Source organism: Mugil cephalus, chromosome 7 (assembly GCF_022458985.1).
Source record: "Mugil cephalus isolate CIBA_MC_2020 chromosome 7, CIBA_Mcephalus_1.1, whole genome shotgun sequence".
In the NCBI taxonomy this organism is placed as follows: domain Eukaryota; kingdom Metazoa; phylum Chordata; class Actinopteri; order Mugiliformes; family Mugilidae; genus Mugil; species Mugil cephalus.
The window spans coordinates 462610-480615 of record NC_061776.1 but is presented as its reverse complement, the minus strand read 5'-3'; the positions used below and the strand labels follow the sequence as shown (position 1 = coordinate 480615).

General features: G+C 45.9%; 1 pseudogene; it reads right to left on the bottom strand.

Moving 5' to 3' along the window:
- Positions 1 to 14370: 14370 nt before the first annotated feature.
- LOC125010576 lies at positions 14371 to 17797 on the bottom strand (annotated as a pseudogene).
- Between the last annotated feature and the right edge of the window lie 209 nt (positions 17798 to 18006).

Sequence of the window (18006 nt, the reverse complement as noted above, 5' to 3'; positions counted from 1 at the left end):
GTCGGTCGTCATGGAAACGTGACGCTCTGGCAGTGACGCGGTTCGGAGGGTCTTACATGCTGCACATTTTTTGAGTGTTTATTTTATCAAGTAACTGGACTTTCATTTCTTGTTACAGTTTCCTATGAGATGAGGAGAAAAGGTTTTGCTACCGTTGAAACCCGCGCTGTTCCTGCGGGCTTGATTTCGAGGTAAGTTAAGGCAGCAGAGTCTCCCGCAATTGTAATTGTAACATCCCAGTCCTCTACAACTCATAACTACTAGTAACATTACTGTGAGCCCACTAACGTTATAAACTCATAAGCGGCAGCTCTGCTCGCTCGCAGTCCCTCTGGATGCTGATAATATCGATATGGATATGTTCTGAGAATCTTTTCATTAAACATATGCTTAAAGGCATTTAAATGAACTTAAGTGTTGGAGTTTGTATTATTCAAAATTTTGACGCCAACATTCCCTTTTTCTGTAAATGAATATCGGCTCCAAATATCGGTTATCGGCCTCCTTGACGACTGATGATCGGTTATCGTCCCTGAAAAAACCATATCGGTCTGTCTATAGTCCACACCATTCTGCATCTTTTTGTTTGTGTGCAGTCTACAGTACTTACAGTATTGGTAGATACTAAGATTTCATCCTCCTACATGTTTGCTGCAATGTTGTATTTAATGTTTAAATAAATATGTTTTACTGAACCAGTATTATTTGTATTTGTAGGCACAATGGAACAGTTTTAGTTGCCGTACCTTCTCACGTTTGAGAGTATTCATGAGTACAACACAAAATGTTGAGTTTTGATGCATTTGAAAGGAAACTTACCTGAAACAAAAATAATTAGTTGAGATTGTAAGTGTTAAAATATATAAATTTTAAATTATCTCAAAGTTAACTTATAAGTTATCTCAACAAAAGATCATTTGTTGACTTAAGTTTATGTAGTTTTCTTCAAAACTTGAGAGTTTTAGTTGGACTCAAAACGCAAAAATCTATTGCAGCCAATTACCTAGAATTCTTAAGTTTTCATAGCCCTTTATTTTTTAAGGAGAAACTGCTGGAAGCCTTTTTATCTCCACTAGAGGGCGACATCATCAAGGAGGCGGTGCACTACTTGTGCACTGGGTTCAACCATTGTGTCAATAATAACTGCTGCTGTGAAGAGAACAATTGTCAGACTGAATGTTGAACATCAGCTAGTTTCTCCTGTTGATTTAAACCTTGTTGTACAGATGGAACATTGGCTGTGGATTATTCTTGCTGCTCTTTTCTTTGGTAAGATAGAAAGCTCAACATGTTTCCTCTTCACACACTTGAACACATTTAAAGCTGCTGATTGTTGTCCTTGAATCAATCATCTTTATTGATTCATCTCTTCCTCTGCATGTTCTGTTCTTCCCCAGAGTGTAAAGGAGAAGACAAAGTGACCCAGACACCAGGAGATGTCATTGCTACTGAAGGAGACACTCTCACACTCAACTGCACTTTTGAAACAAGTACAACAAATCCAACTTTGTTCTGGTACAAACAGGATGGAAACAACAGCCCCAAGTTCATCCTTAATCGTGTTATACAGGATCAAGGGAACACAGCAGATGAGTTCAGGGAGAGATTTTCATCCACACTGGATTCCACCAACAAATCAGTTCCTCTGAAGATCCAGAAGCTTCATGTGTCTGACTCTGCTGTGTACTACTGTGCTCTGAGGCCCACAGTGACAGGAAACACCACAACTCTGAACAAAAACCTTTGGAGCAAAGACAACACAATACTCCACAACATCCACTAGAGGGAGCCACACTCTGTTCAACCACTGATTTCTGACTCATTGGACTGAGGACAAAGACAACAGAGAAATGAAGCAGTTGACATCTGAGACAGAGCTGCTGTTGAAGCAGAGAAGAATTTGATTGGTTGAGTTGAAGTCAAGCTGTAACTGGCCCCGCCCACTCAACATCATCAGCTCATCCAATGACATTATTTCTTCCTCATTCTACTCTGGTGGAAGAACATTGTTGATGTGCTGTCTGTCTGGCTTTAATAACTCCAAAGACATGTTGCTTTACCTCTTTTTGCTTCTATCTCACATTATAGGTGAGTTAAAGAACAGGGATTCAAGTTTTGTTGAAGCTGCTGCATTAACCAGACATACAGACTGCACTTCACAACTCTTCTTGTTTCTTTGCTCTGATACAATGAAAATCATCTTTTCATCATCTTCTACATTGAACTGACAGAGTTGTACAGTTGATTTTGTTGTGAATGTCCACAGAGTAACACTGTACAGGAGACATTTTCCACTGTCTTCTCCTCTCAGCCTCATGGACAATGTTAGTCTAATGGCTTCATGTTCTCTACTTTTTCCAGGACTAACAGCTGGAGACACAATCTCTCCTGAACGAGATTAAGTCAGTGGAAGAGAAGGACAATCTGTCACACTCTCATGCAACTATCAGACAAGTTCAAATTATCCCGTACTTTTCTGGTACAGACATCATTCTGACCTTCAGGCTCCTCAGTTTATTCTCTATAAAGGAGCTAAAGGGAACACAGGTGAACACATTCCTGATAATCGCTATACATCAAAAACAACAGATACATCAACTAAACTGACCATAACAGACCTAACCCTGGCAGACACAGCTCTCTACTACTGTGCTCTAGAAACACAGTGATACAAAGTGTAGAAGAGGCTGTACAAAAACCTGAACCCAGATATGTGACTACTCTTCAAAGAGGAGGGAAGTGGTATTCAAACCACAGCTTCATATCAGATGGATTCTGCTAATTCCTGTTTTATCAGAGTCACTGTGGTTACAGCTGCTAATGAAACACTGTGGGAGGATTCACATGAGCAGCAAATCCACATCAATGACAAACCAACTGAAGGTTCACACACTAAACACCATGGACACTAACAACACAATCATTTTACATCCAAAGTAAAAACTACAGGGGGGCGTATGTTTCTGCATCGAGGTTATTCTACATTTATCTTTATGATCCATGTTGTTTATATTTTATTGTATTAATTATTTAGTTGATCGAGCACATATCTCTGTATTAACTGGGGACATTTACTTTTATCCAGGTTTACATTGTTCACCAACATCAACTCCATATTACTTCACAAAAAGCACCAACAGGTGGAAACTCAGCCACAGAGGACTGGACTCAGTGGTTCCATGGTCTAGGACAAATGGACAGAAGGTGGTGGGATGAAAAGAAGAGGAATTCTTTCCAATCAAGTCTCTTTTTCCTGAGAAAAGTGTTTAAATCATAACAGCCTTCAACTAACTCACTAATAATTAATGATGATGATTAAAGACAGATGAACGCACAGATCAAGGGGAGCAGTGCTCAGTATTTCTGTATGGAATGACTCAAGCTTGTATTAGTTTCATAGGGAATGACTATTCAGCATTCATAAGTACAGTTCATTTGTGACTGACATGACATGAGCAGATCATGATGTTATGAAACAGCAGAGAACTGTATGACAGCAAGTGATGCATGTCCAAAAGCATTTGCAGTTTGTTATAAGGAATGACCAGTGGTGGTTCTAGGTCAAAATTACCAGGGGGGCCGAGGTGGGAAGGTGTTTTTTCAGGGGGGAACATTTAAGGACAAAACAGGGCAATATTTAAGCGTTCAAAATGTTTAGTTTCTTTAAAACCAAGACAAAATAGATCAAGTGTTAATACAATAAGACAAACATGCTTTGTCTCAATAAACATGAAATAAAATGTGCTCAATAAACCTTGAAACCATGTTTGTCTTTTTTTGTAAAATAAGATTTGTTTTATCTGCACAATGACACTTTTTTAATCTCAGCATTTAGCTACATGCAAAGTTCTTTTTCACAGCATGAGACTTAAATGTCCAATCACCATCTTTATCTAAACCACACTCATCATCTCACTCTTTCTTTATGTGCAGTCAGGAGGAAAAACAGAAAGAAAAATTAAAAATGTCCTTTGTTTCATGATGATATCCTACTAAAAAGAAAATGGAGAGGATTGTAGCATCTACTCTCAGGAGGCCATTCAAGTTCTTCATTAAACAAGTAGCTACATGCTGTTGGTTGTTTCACCCATTTCCCAACATGACATCATGTTACTGACTTCAATAGCTGCTTATTCACAAACATAACAAGACGAATAAAGATGGATTTCATCATTGCAGTAAACAACAGTAGAATGTGATGAATTTGAATGGTTTTCCAACCCTGGCCTCTGTGCAGTCGTCCATGCAGGACTGCTGGCTGTTCACTTCACATCCAAAGATCCAAATTGAAGCGTAGCACTTCAAAGAGTCCGTGTAGAACGCTCCATCACGTTAGTTCTGATCTTCAAGCCACCGCATGTCACGTAAGAAATGAATAAATCTATTTATCTGTTCAGCAAAGGGGCCACAACAGGAGCCAGGAGCAATTTTACAGGGGCACTGGCCCCTGATGGCCCCTGTGTAAAACCGCCAATGGCAAAGACAAACTGAGACTATGACGTTCACAAATGACTCAGTGTTGTGGAGGTTGAACTAACAGTTACGAGACTTTTAACTGTGATCAGAGTAATGCGCCAAAACAACTGAGAAAAATATGATATTTGAGAGGTGTAAAATAGCCTGAGCACTTTTATTGAAGATAATAACTGTTTATTCTTATCACATCTCTCCTTGTCTTGTACACTGTGTCAAAATATGTACACCTTTATGAACATTGTCTGTGCAGCTATTATACTTTTACTAATAATTCAAAATCATCAGATAGAACTAATGCTTTAGTATTCACATCCTGTTTTATGTTATTAGATACTTTACTGAATGGATGTAAATGTATTTTCTCCATGAACAAGAGTAAGAACAGACTAAATATTACACTCTGTTCTCAGGAAGCTTCGTGGGCCACTTTGCAGGTAAAGCTTTGCACGAAGAAATAACTGCTTGACTTTATTAATGAAGGTAACATCACATTCAACGTAAAAACGTTTTCACTTTGTTTTGGACATGTCTCAAACATGTAGCCTAGCAGCCCCAGGCTAACGATACTACCATGTCTGCCTCCACTGGCTCATCATCGTCGGCCACGGACAAGGTCACCACCGGCCTCCGCTGCTGAGTCTGACCCACTCACTCGTCTCTGGGGCTGTAATAGATTGAAGTGAATTAAGGCAGTTAGTTGCTGTGTTAGGTTTTGGTTGGCCAACACCTTTTTCAATGTGTTTACTGAGCCGAAGAGCACCTGTCGTGTGTGTCTGTTGCTGGAAGTGAAGTGTGTTCTGAAGCCATGCTCGGCCTGATTCTTGTCTCTCACACAAAATACTACAAATGGCAACGAGGATTTTAAATGAAACCACTGCATGAATGGACTGAAAAAGTCACCGTACACTGGTCGTAGTCGAGGAAACGTAGTTATTTTCTCTCTTTTTTTCTTGTTCTTCGCGGAGAAACCAGGCACGAGTCGGACTAGCAGTTAGCATCAGAAAGATCTGCCATGGCTATGCAAATCGGTCGTGTGGATGAATACAATGATGCAAAGGAGGATTTCGAGTCGTATCTGGAACGTTTGGAGCAGTGGATGCTGGCAAATGAAACCAAGGATGAAAAGAAGGTGTGCGTGTTTCTCTCTGTGATTGGGGCTGAAGAATCTGGTGTCGCCGACAGTACCAAGTACTATGCAGTATCCTGATCTGGTGAGAGTACTGAGCATTACAAGCCAGCACCGATCGTAATCGCGGAACAATTTTGTTTCCAGAAGCGTAACCAGAAAGAGGATGAAAGTGTCTCTGAGTATGTGGTCGCTTTGAGGCAGCGAGCAGCTGCCTGTGACTTCGGACAGTACCTGGATGATGCGCTGAGAGATCGCTTTGTAAGTGGACTACGCTCGGATGCCGTGTCAGAAAAGGATCTGACTTTTCCAAAGGCTTGTGAGGTGGCACTAGCAATGGAACTGGCATCAAAAAAAAAATCAATGGCGTTTTCTGGACACAGTGAGCCTCATCAGGTAAATGCCCTATCAAGCCCTAATGCTTTTCTGACAAGGGAAGGAAAGGACAGTTTAGTCGAGAGAACAATAATAAAGCACAACACAAAGGCCAAAAGGGAGTAAAAAATTACTTTGGGACACAACAGACATGCTACAGATGTGGGGGAAGACACTCAGCGTGACTGCAGATTTAAAAATGAAAAGTGTCATACATGCTCCAAAATTGGACACATAGCCTGTGAATGTAGAAAGAGAAAAGCTACTTCTCAAACTCAGTATATAGAAGCTGAAGGACGAACATCCAGAAGACATGAAGAAGCTGAACTTTGTGGAGTGTATACAGTAAACTCCACCTCGAGCTGTGGGAAGGGGAACACCTTTGATGTCGCACTGGGTGATGACAGCACAACAATGCTTCTGGACACAGGGTCAGCTGTGTCAGTGGTATCTGAGGATTATTACCAGAAAGATCTGAACAGTTTCCCTTTAAAACCAGCCCCCAAACTAAAGCTGAAATCATATTCAGACCAAAGTATCACTGTTCGAGGATCCATCATGATACCAGTACAGTACGACACACAGAAAGTCACTCTGCCTCTTGTTATTGTGAAAGGAAGTAGATTAGCTCTGATTAGTTGGAACTGGCTATAGGAACTACACCTGAACTGGAAACAGATTTTCACTGTACACCGGGTGTGAACACAAGCAGAGTGGAACCCAAGAGTCAATGAAGTGTTACAGCACCACCAGGCAGTGTTCTCTGAAAACCAAGGCTGCATAGAGGGATTTAAAGCCAAAATCTGCATAAAACCAGGCACCACACCGATCCTGTGCAAAGCCCGCCCAGTTCCCTACACATTAAAGGAAGCGGTGGAAAAGTAGCTGGATAGATTGGAAAAAATGAAGGTGATTTCAAAGACTGAGAAAAGTGAGTGGGCCTCTCCAATAGTCACTGTGCCAAAACGAAACAATTAGGATTTGTGGCGACTACAAGGTCAGTATAAATCAGTGTATTGAAGAGCAGACCATTACCTAACACAGAAGATTTGTTCGCTACCTTAGCGGGAGGAACATCATTCAGTAAGCTTGACCTCTCTCATGCCTACCAGCAGCTGCTTTTAGGTGAAGAGTCAGACACCTATTTGACGATCAACACTCACAAAGGCCTGTACAAATTTCATCATCTCAGCTATGGTGTTTCCAGCGCACCTGCAATTCTTCAGTTTGTTATGGACCAGATTCTACAAGGACTGGACCATGTGACATGTTTCTTGGAAAATATTCTCACCACTGCTTCATTGGAGGAGAAGTGCTTAAAAACACTGGACGAAGTGTCACATGCCTGGAGAAACATGGTGTCAGAGTAAAAACTGTCTAAATGTCAGTTTTTTCAGAGCAGAGTGGAGTATCTGGGACATCACATTGACCGGGATGGCCTGCATCCCACAGATGAAAAGGTGGCAGCCATAAACAAAGCGGCCGAGCCAACAAATGTCACAGAGCTGAAGTCTTTCTTAGGTCTTCTTAATTACTACAGCCGGTTCCTGCAAAACTCCTCCACCATCCTCCACCCTCTACACAACCTGCTGAGAAAAGAGGCTAAGTGGGTTTGGACTTCTGAGTGTGCTAAGGCATTTGAAGATGCAAAGCAGCTATTAAAGCAGAATAAGGTGTTAGTGAATTACAACACACAGTTGCCACTCAGTTGCATGTGATGTGTCACCTTATGGAGTAGGGGCTGTAATTTCTCATGTCATGGAAATGGAGAGGAACGGCCTGCGGCTTTTGCATCGAGGACTTTAACTGAGGCTGAAAGAAAATACGCCCAAATCGAAAAGGAGGCACTCGCCACCATCTTTGAAGTAAAGAAATTCCATAAGTATTTGTATGGGAGGAAATTCACACTCATCACAGATCAAAAACCACTGTTAACTATCCTGGGACCAAAGTCAGCTGTTCCAACTTTAGCAGCATTAAGGATGCAACGCCGGGCTCTCATCCTCATGGCATACAGCTATGATACTGAGTACAGGAGATCAGCTGATCATGCAAACGTGGATACTTTGTCTCGCCTACCCAGAGCCTTATTCGACAACACAGGAGAAGAGGGAGGTATTTTTTACTTTTCGCACTTGGGGGAACTGCCAGTGTGTGCAAAAGACATTGAGAGAGCCACTTTTTATACTGATCATGGTGTGGAGCTACACAATGAATGGATGTCCCGGTCATGTGCAGGATGAAGCACTACAGCCTTACTTCATACGCAGGCAGAAGTTGTCGGTGGAACAAAGCTACGTTCTTTGGGGCCAGCGAGTCATCGTACCCCCAGGTTATCAACAACAACTACTGGAAGACCTTCATCATGTGCACCCAGGTATCTGCCGCATGAAAGCTCTCGCCCGCAGCTACATGTGGTGGCCTGGCTGTGATGTGGAAATTGTAGAGCTGGTGAAAGGTTGCTCTATCTGCCAAACCATCCAGAAAATGCACCGCTGCACCACTGGAGATGGAAAGAGTGTGGCAGAGAATTCACACTGATTTTGCTGAGAGTTTCCTGGTGGTCATCGATAGCCATTCAAAGTGGTTAGAAGTTTTTCCCATGTCTTCCATCACCTCTCAGGCTGTGAATCATGTTCTCTGCGTATGGACTGCATAGAGCTGGTATCGGATAATGATCCGCAGCTGGTGTCGAGAGAATTTACACAGTTCCTGGAGAGAAACGGTGTCAAACACACTGCTGTGCCTGCGTACCATCCTGCGTCAAATGGGGCTGCAGAGAGATCAGTGCAAGTTCTGAAACAAGCGCTGATGAAGGACGTGTTGGAGGCAGAGGGAAAGGCTCCTTTGCCACTCAGTCACAGACTTGCAAATTTCCTGCTCATGTACGGCAGTACACCGGATACCAAGACTCGACGGACACCGGCTGAGTTATTTCTGAAACCCCAGATCCGAACCCATTTCAGTTTTCTTAAGCCAGAGCTTGCCAGACGGATTGAAGAGAAACAAGCCTCACAGAAACTTCATCATGACCGTGGTGGCTCATCTCTTCGGTTCTTTCAGGAAGGAGATGCTGTGCATATCCGTGAATGGTCCATGTCCATGGTTTGTAAATTAAAAATTACACCTCAAATGACCTGAACCATAATTCTCATAACACAGCAACTGTATGATTTGCAGCTTTTTTCTACCTCTTGTCATTAAGGATTATCAAGGATGTGCTATAAATCAAAGTCTGGACAGGTGTTAGAGCAAAGTCAAGATGTTGATGAACTATTCGCCTGTGGATGAAACCATTAAATCATTAATGTGTTCATCTATAAGGGTGGGTCTGATGTAAATACCACCAGGTCAGTGGTAATTTCTTAAAAAGTTGTATCAAAAATATATTTTTATCATCCATCATCCTGTGCAAAGAAAATTTATCTCTGACAAAGTGGAGTGAGATGGAAAGTAGCAGAGCCACAACAACCGAACGTAAATTAGAGTAAAAGTAAGGGTTTGTTTGTCCCGAGTGAATGAACCACATGGAACACAGACGTAGGAGGTAACATCTGTATCACAGGACATCCTCAGGTAAAACTAATCCCACGTGAATAAGGCTAAAGATGCTCTTATTACTCATTAACTGGCTCAGCAGCAGCCCATCTCCTCCCACCCTGGCTGTGTAGTGATTGACAGCACTGTCAAGACTCTGAGCCTGTCAGCCCATGACTGATTATCATAGACAAACAATAGACCAATAACGGGTCAACACACTGCTAGCCCTCTGTAGCCAGTGATGAGTGGCTGCCTGGCCGGCCCAACTGGAGGGAATTTAGAAGATAAAGAAACTTTCACCACAGCACATAGGCCGTATGAAAGGCTATGTCAAAATAATGACCAGAAAAAAAGTAGTGGACTGAACCAGCCCACAATGGGTCAAAGGTCCACCAGTCCAGCCCTGAAGGAGAGACAGACAGATTCAGGGAGGAGCTGAGGACATTGAAGAGTCCAGTTTAGAAGGCAGCACTGTTACTCTGTCCTACAGATACTCCAGACCTGCTGAAGCTCTGATTACTCCTTCTGGTATCAACAACATTTGTTGTGGAGATCTCCTCTGCTGCAGTAACAGACTCTGATCTGTACAACTGGGATCTGAGGCCACAGTGACAGGAAACCCAGAGTGGGAACAAAAACACCGGCTGACACACTGACAAGCTGCTGGAAGCCTTTTTATCTCCACCAGAGGGCGACATTATCAAGTAGGCGGTGCACTACTTGTGCACTGGGTTCAACCATTGTGTCAATAATAACTGCTGCTGTGAAGAGAACAATTGTCAGACTGAATGTTGAACATCAGCTAGTTTCTCCTGTTGATTTAAACCTTGTTGTACAGATGGAACATTGGCTGTGGATTATTCTTGCTGCTCTTTTCTTTGGTAAGATAGAAAGCTCAACATGTTTCCTCTTCACACACTTGAACACATTTAAAGCTGCTGATTGTTGTCCTTGAATCAATCATCTTTATTGATTCATCTCTTCCTCTGCATGTTCTGTTCTTCCCCAGAGTGTAAAGGAGAAGACAAAGTGATGCAGACACCAGGAGATGTCATTGCTACTGAAGGAGACACTCTCACACTCAACTGCACCTTTGAAACAACTGACTTGAACTACTATTTGTTCTGGTACAAAGAAGAAGAAAATAGTTTTCCAAAGCACATTTTGCGCCGTAGTAACTATGCAGGAGATGACAATGCCCCAGATTTCCCTAAAGACAGATTTGATGCTGAGCTCAAAGACAAATCAGTTCCTCTGAAGATCCAGAAGCTTCATGTGTCTGACTCTGCTGTGTACTACTGTGCTCTGAAGCCCACAGTGACAGGAAACACCAAAACTCTGAACAAAAACCTTTGTAACAAAGACAACACAATACTCCACAACATCCACTAGAGGGAGCTACACTACACTGTTCAACCACTAATTTCTGAAAACAGAGAAATGAAGCAGTTGACATCTGAGACAGAGCTGCTGTTGAAGCAGAGAAGAATTTGATTGGTTGAGTTGAAGTCAAGCTGTAACTGGCCCCGCCCACTCAACATCATCAGCTCATCCAATGACATTATTTCTTCCTCATTCTACTCTGGTGGAAGAACATTGTTGATGTGCTGTCTGTCTGGCTTTAATAACTCCAAAGACATGTTGCTTTACCTCTTTTTGCTTCTATCTCACATTATAGGTGAGTTAAAGAACAGGGATTCAAGTTTTGTTGAAGCTGCTGCATTAACCAGATATACAGACTGCACTTCACAACTCTTCTTGTTTCTTTGCTCTGATACAATGAAAATCATCTTTTCATCATCTTCTACATTGAACTGACAGAGTTGTACAGTTGATTTTGTTGTGAATGTCCACAGAGTAACACTGTACAGGAGACATTTTCCACTGTCTTCTCCTCTCAGCCTCATGGACAATGTTAGTCTAATGGCTTCATGTTCTCTACTTTTTCCAGGACTAACAGCTGGAGACACAATCTCTCCTGAACGAGATTAAGTCAGTGGAAGAGAAGGACAATCTGTCACACTCTCATGCAACTATCAGACAAGTTCAAATTATCCCGTACTTTTCTGGTACAGACATCATTCTGACCTTCAGGCTCCTCAGTTTATTCTCTATAAAGGAGCTAAAGGGAACACAGGTGAACACATTCCTGATAATCGCTATACATCAAAAACAACAGATACATCAACTAAACTGACCATAACAGACCTAACCCTGGCAGACACAGCTCTCTACTACTGTGCTCTAGAAACACAGTGATACAAAGTGTAGAAGAGGCTGTACAAAAACCTGAACCCAGATATGTGACTACTCTTCAAAGAGGAGGGAAGTGGTATTCAAACCACAGCTTCATATCAGATGGATTCTGCTAATTCCTGTTTTATCAGAGTCACTGTGGTTACAGCTGCTAATGAAACACTGTGGGAGGATTCACATGAGCAGCAAATCCACATCTACAGCACTAACACAAATGACAGAAGACTGTTTGAGAGAAATATACAGGAAAGATATAGTTGTAGCAGTACTACTTGATTACAGTGCAGCCTTTGATGTAATCAACCACGGACTGTTAATTAACAAACTCAGGTGTTGTGGCTTCATCCAAACAGCAACAGCATGGTTGGGTTATAGTAGTATAGTCAGATAGTCAATAGAACTTGTGTGTTTTAATGGTTGCTCCTAAGAAGCTAAACAGGTTGTGTCTGGTTTCCACAGGGAGTTCACTGGGTCCGTTACCATCCTCCATCTTTACACATGACTTTCCTCTGGTGCTGGAGAAAGCAAAGTGTCCATGTTTTCTGATGACACAATATATGTACATACACCCACAGTAAAAGAATTCAGTGATATCCTAACACAGAACTAACAGCAGCACTAGAATGGGTGACTGGTAACCACTTAGTTTTAAACATAAAACAAAGAGCATGATCCTTGGGACAAGTCATTCACTGAACAGTAAACCCCAGTTAAATGTGATGATGAACAATGTTACTGTTGAGCAGGTTGGAGAAACAAAGCTCTTGGGTGTCATTTTAGAAAGTAATCTGTCATGGACAAGGCACACGGATGAAGTAGCTGCAAAGATGGGGAAGAATATATGAATCATAAGGAGATGCTCTGTGTATTTGACAATGGACCTGGTCAAACCGGTGGTTGAGACACTAGTCTTGTCACAACTCGATTACTGCTCAGTGATTTGGTGCAAACATGAAGGACTTGGGAAAACTGCAGCTGGCTCAAAGCAGAGCAGCTCGTGTTGCCCTTAAGTCTACAATAAGGTCAAATGTAGATGAGATGCACGACAAAAGCCACTGAAAGGCTGAAAGTATCACTCCTAGTCTTTAAGAAATACATCCTACCTGTCTATATAACCAGTTAACTTTAAGCTCGGTTGTACATGCATCAAACGAGACATATCACAAGAGGCTGCTATCAACTGAAGCTAAAAAGGAATCAATGTTAAAACGAAAGTTACGTATGTAACTACGGTTCTATGAATCCTGGATGACCGCCAGAGGCGGTGCTTCAAGCACTGAATGCATCCATCTCGCGCATGCGCAGGTCGAGTATTATACCAACAAAGTCACCGGTGACCCCTGATGACCCCGGTCACCTATATCTTCCGGTGACATCAGAGGATCGGTTCCTGCAGAATCTTCTCGCGAGTGCACGAGGATTCTGAGTGACGGAACGCTCTGGCGGTCATCCAGGATTCATAGAACCGTAGTTACATACGTAACTTTCGTTCTATTTCATCCTTACTGACCGCCAGAGGCGGTGCTTCAAGCACTGGATGACCCATAACAACAAAGTCACGAAGAATTCCAATGCATACCTCATTGAGAGGAAACAGCAGAGTCAGGCAACAGGACCACACCCATCGGATGGGGGGTGGCAACATTCACCCAATAGAACCTGGAGAAGGTACTTGGTGATGCCCATGATGCTGCATCACAGATGTCTTCCAGGGGCACACCACGCAGGGCCGCCCATGATGTTGAGACGGCCCTGGTAGAGTGGCACCTCACCCCTGACGGCAGGGGATGACCACCTCCTTTATATGCGTGGGTGATGACGTCAACAACCCAATGAGACAATCGTTGTTTGGAGAGAGCACAGCCTTTCCTAGGACCACCATAGCAGAGGAAGAGCTGGTCTGACCGTCTTATACCTGCGGTCGCAGTTACATAGGTTCTCAGAGCCCGCACAGGACACAGCAGTCTTAACCTGTCCTCCCCTGCTGGGGGGACAAATTGTGCTAGGTGGATAGGTCGATTGAGGTTCAATGACGACAGAACCTTCGGGAGAAAGGCTGTGTTTGGCCAAAGAGTAACCCCTGAACCATCCAAGTTCCACCTCAGACATGAATCACTGACGGATAGAGCATGTAACTCTCCGACCTGCTTTGCTGAAGCAATGGCAAGGAGAAAGGCAGTCTTAACAGAGACCCACTTCAGCTCTGCCTGTTCCAGGGGTTCAAAGGGAGGCAAACACAGAGCATCTAGCACCAGGTGCAGATCCCATGCTGGGGCACGCTGTGCTCGTGGGGGTCGCAACCGCCACGCCCCCTTCAGAAAAAGTGACACACATCTGTGGCACCCTACTGTGTCATTTTCCACCCAAACATGTCGAGAGGAAATGGCTGCCACATACACCCTCAGAGTAGCCGGGGACCGACCCTTATCCAAGAGTGACTGGAGGAACTCCAAAATCTTAGGGATTGAACAGTTCACAGGGTCCTCACCCCTGTCTGAACACCACTCAGTGAACAGCTGCCACCTATTTTCATATTGCAACCGGGTAGAAGGCGCCCTGGCATTCAATATGGTATTACAGACAGAATTTGAACACTGTCAGTAGGGGGTTGGGCCCTGCAGCGGCCAGACCCATAGCTGCAGGCGAGGAGGGTCGGGATGCCAAATCTGGCCCTGTAACTGAGACAGGAGATCTTTCCTGTCGGGGAGGCGCCATGGTGAGCTGCGGCAGAGCCTGCTCAGCAATGGGAACCACGTCCTGCCTGGCCAAAAGGGGGCTACCAACAGCAGTCTGTGGCCCTGCTGGAGGACCCTCTGTAGCGTTGGAAAAATCAGAGGGATTGGCGGAAACGCATAGAGAAGACTGTCTGGCCAATCGTGGGCAAGAGCGTCCTGACCCAGAGGGCTGCTCTCTTCTGTCAAAGAGAACCAGAGAGGGCAATGGGTCGACTCCTCCGTGGCAAACAGATCCACCTCTGCCTTGCCGAAGACCTCCCAGATTTTGAGAACGACCTCTGGATGAAGCCGCCACTCCCCTGGCGGCGGTTTGTAACGAGAGAGGAAGTCGGCAGCCTGGTTCTTTTCCTCGGGCAAATACATTGCTCTCAGGCTGGCCAGACATGGCGCTGCCCACAACAGCAGGTCCCGGGATGCCTGCAACAGTTGGGCAGACCTGGTGCCCCCCGGTGGTTTATGTGGGAGACGGTTGAGACATTGTCCGACCGTATAAGCACATGTCGGCCTCTCAGGAAGGGAAGGAAGAAAAGCAGTGCCCTGTGCACAGCCCACAGTTCTAGAACATTGATATGCACCGAGCGGTCTCGAGCAGACCACAGCCCCTGAGCTGTCCGGTTCTGCCACACGGCGCCCCACCCTGAGAGGGAGGCATCTGTTGTGATGGCTTCCCGACGGGATGCAATGGAACCCAAGGGCATGCCCTGAAGGAAAAATGATCTCTCTCTCCATGGGGCCAGAGCAAGAAGGCAACAGCGTGACACTCTGAGTCTCCTGTGCCTGTGCCATCGAACATCGAAATGAAAGCTGTGCAGCCACCTCTGAAGAGGACGTAGCGACAGCAGTCCCAGAGGAACCACATTGGCAGCAGCCGTCAGTTTCCCGAGGAGGCGCAAAAACTCCACATAGTGCAACCACCTGCCTTCCTGAAACAAGAAAAGGAGGCGGAGAATGTCGTCCACCCGCTGTGGTGACGGACAGGCCTTCATGGCGACTGAATCGAGAGTCATTCCGAGAAAGAGTGTGCTCTGCGAGGGAACCAGGCAACTCTTGGTAAAATTTACCTTCAGGCCCAGTCGGGCCACGTGGGACAGAAGATGCGTCGTGTCCAGGGCCACCTGAGATTGGGACGGTGCACAGATGAGCCAGTCGTCCAGATATGGGAGGACCTTCATGCCCTGCGACTGCAGGGGTGAGAGGGCTGCCATCATGCACCTGGTGAAAACCCGTGGGGAAAGGGAGAGGCCAAACGGGAGCACCCTGAACTGGTAATGACGCCCGTGAAAAGCGAACCGCAGAAACTGTCTGTGGTTTGGAGCTATGGGGACATGAAAGTAGGCATCCTTCAGGTCTATTGATGTAAACCACTCCTCTCTGGCCACAGTGCGCAGAACCTCTGCATTGCTGAGCATGTGGAACCTCAAGACCTTCAGGAATCTGTTGAGACCCCTCAGGTCGAGGATGGGACGGAGTCCGCCGTCTTTCTTTGTTACTAGAAAGTAAGTGGAGTAGAATCCCCCGGTTGCAACAGGGGATCTACTGGCTCAATGGCACCTTTGTCCAGGAGGACGGACAACTCCTGGCTGAGGGCTTGGGCTTTTGCCGGGTCGCGTATGATGGTCATCTTGACCCGGCCATAGGCTGGGGGCCGGCGTCGGAACTGAAGTTTGTACCCGTGGGTCAAGGTGGAAAGCACCCAGGGGTCCCTGGTGGAAGCAGCCCAGTAACTGAGCTGCTGCTGGAAAAACAGCCGACGACCGGCCCCTGGGCCTCAGCGCCGGGTCCCCCGGCCTCTAGAGGCTCTGGGGGCACGACGGGCAGCACGAGAGGCCTGAGGTTGCCCAGAGGGCAGCTGCTCAGAGGCCCGAAAACCCCGTGCCTGCTGGTGGGCAGGCTGTGAAGGTGTGCGCTGAGACCTGCGATAGCTACTGGGATAAGCCTGTGGATGAGGCCGGCGCTGGGGGGCAACTGAAGAGCTCCTAGGGCCGCTAGGAGGGGGCATATTCCTTTGAAGCTCAGACAGCTGAAATCGAGTCTGTCTGGCTTGAACTGTGCGGTTAAGCGCCTCTAGAGCCGCAGACCCAAATACCTCCCCAGGTTCCACCGGAACACTGCGGAGAGTTCTCCTACATGCATCAGTCGGAGGAGATTGCGCCAGCCAAACCTGACGGCGAGCCTGGACGAGAGTGGACATCAATCGCCCCAGCTCTCTAGACATCAGCGCGAATGCCTGCAGGGAAGCGTCGCTGAAATTGTGGACGGGAGCATCCACTGTAGTCTCCTGCAGGGATGCTGATAGCGCGAGCAGCAGGTGGGACATAGAATTACCTATGCGTCCCATGCGTGCCGCTGCATCATAGGCTTTACAGAGTAGGTCATCCGTAACCCGACACTGGGGACGAGGACACCTCGCATCTGGCCTCAGAGCCTCATCAGGCGAGACAATCAGAGCAGCTATAGGGGGCTCAATTGCTGGCATGCGGCCCAAGCCAAATCTGGGTGCATCCTGCATGGCTGCCAGGGTGCGGCCATCAGATGTTGCATGAGAGAGAGTTCTAGAATCCCTCCAACATGCATGCAATTCCCTCAGATACTCTTCTGATGGGGGGACAGTAAAGTTAGTGTGGGATGGACCACGCCTGAAGAAAGCACTGGCTGGAGCCGACTGAGCTTGCGGTAGGTCTAACTGCAAACGGGCCAGGGCCATACGAATGATGGCTCCCATTGAGCCATCATCAGAACCACCAGCGGAGCTGTGGGTCGATGAGCAGGAGCCTGCCGCGGAAGCACGGGAGGTTACATCCTGCGCAACCACTTCCGGCTCATATTCAGCAAATTGAGTGGCTGACGCCGCCATGGAAAGCACATCTTCCTCCGGCTCCAAGATGGCCGCTGGAGGCACTGAAGCAGCTGGCTCCCCTGCACCAGTCCCAGACTGGAAGGTTAGGAAGAGGGATTTCATATTATTAATTTCTGTTGTTAACTGGTCCACCTTGGAAGCAAGGCTGGACTCCTTAACCCTCTTCCTGGAAGTGGGGACTGCTGTCTCGGCAGCACGACGTTTGGGCCTGCCAGACCGAGTTGGAACCACTCCCTGTGCTGGGGTCAGCTGTTCAGGTGATGGGCTGAGGGTCAACAGTTGTTCTACCTCAGCTAGTCTGGCAGCCCTCACTGCCCGGGGCATGAAGCTGCAGTTCATGCAGGCGTCATCTGAAAGAGCCTCCTTCAGATGCTCAAGGCCGAGGCATGAGGGACACAAATCATGGCCATCTTCAGGCTGCAGAGAAGCCATCGCCGAACAAGAATGGTTGCCAAACATGGTGACAACCAGGAAAACAAACAGAAAGCAACAGACAGTGGGAGAGGGAGAGAAACCGCCGCCGTCACCAGATAAATGTTGCAGGAGATGAGTTAGCCTCAGCGGGAACACTGCTACCAACTACAAAATCACACCTATGCTGGGAGCGGGAGCGTAAGCACTGCCTTCACCAGTTAGGGGTG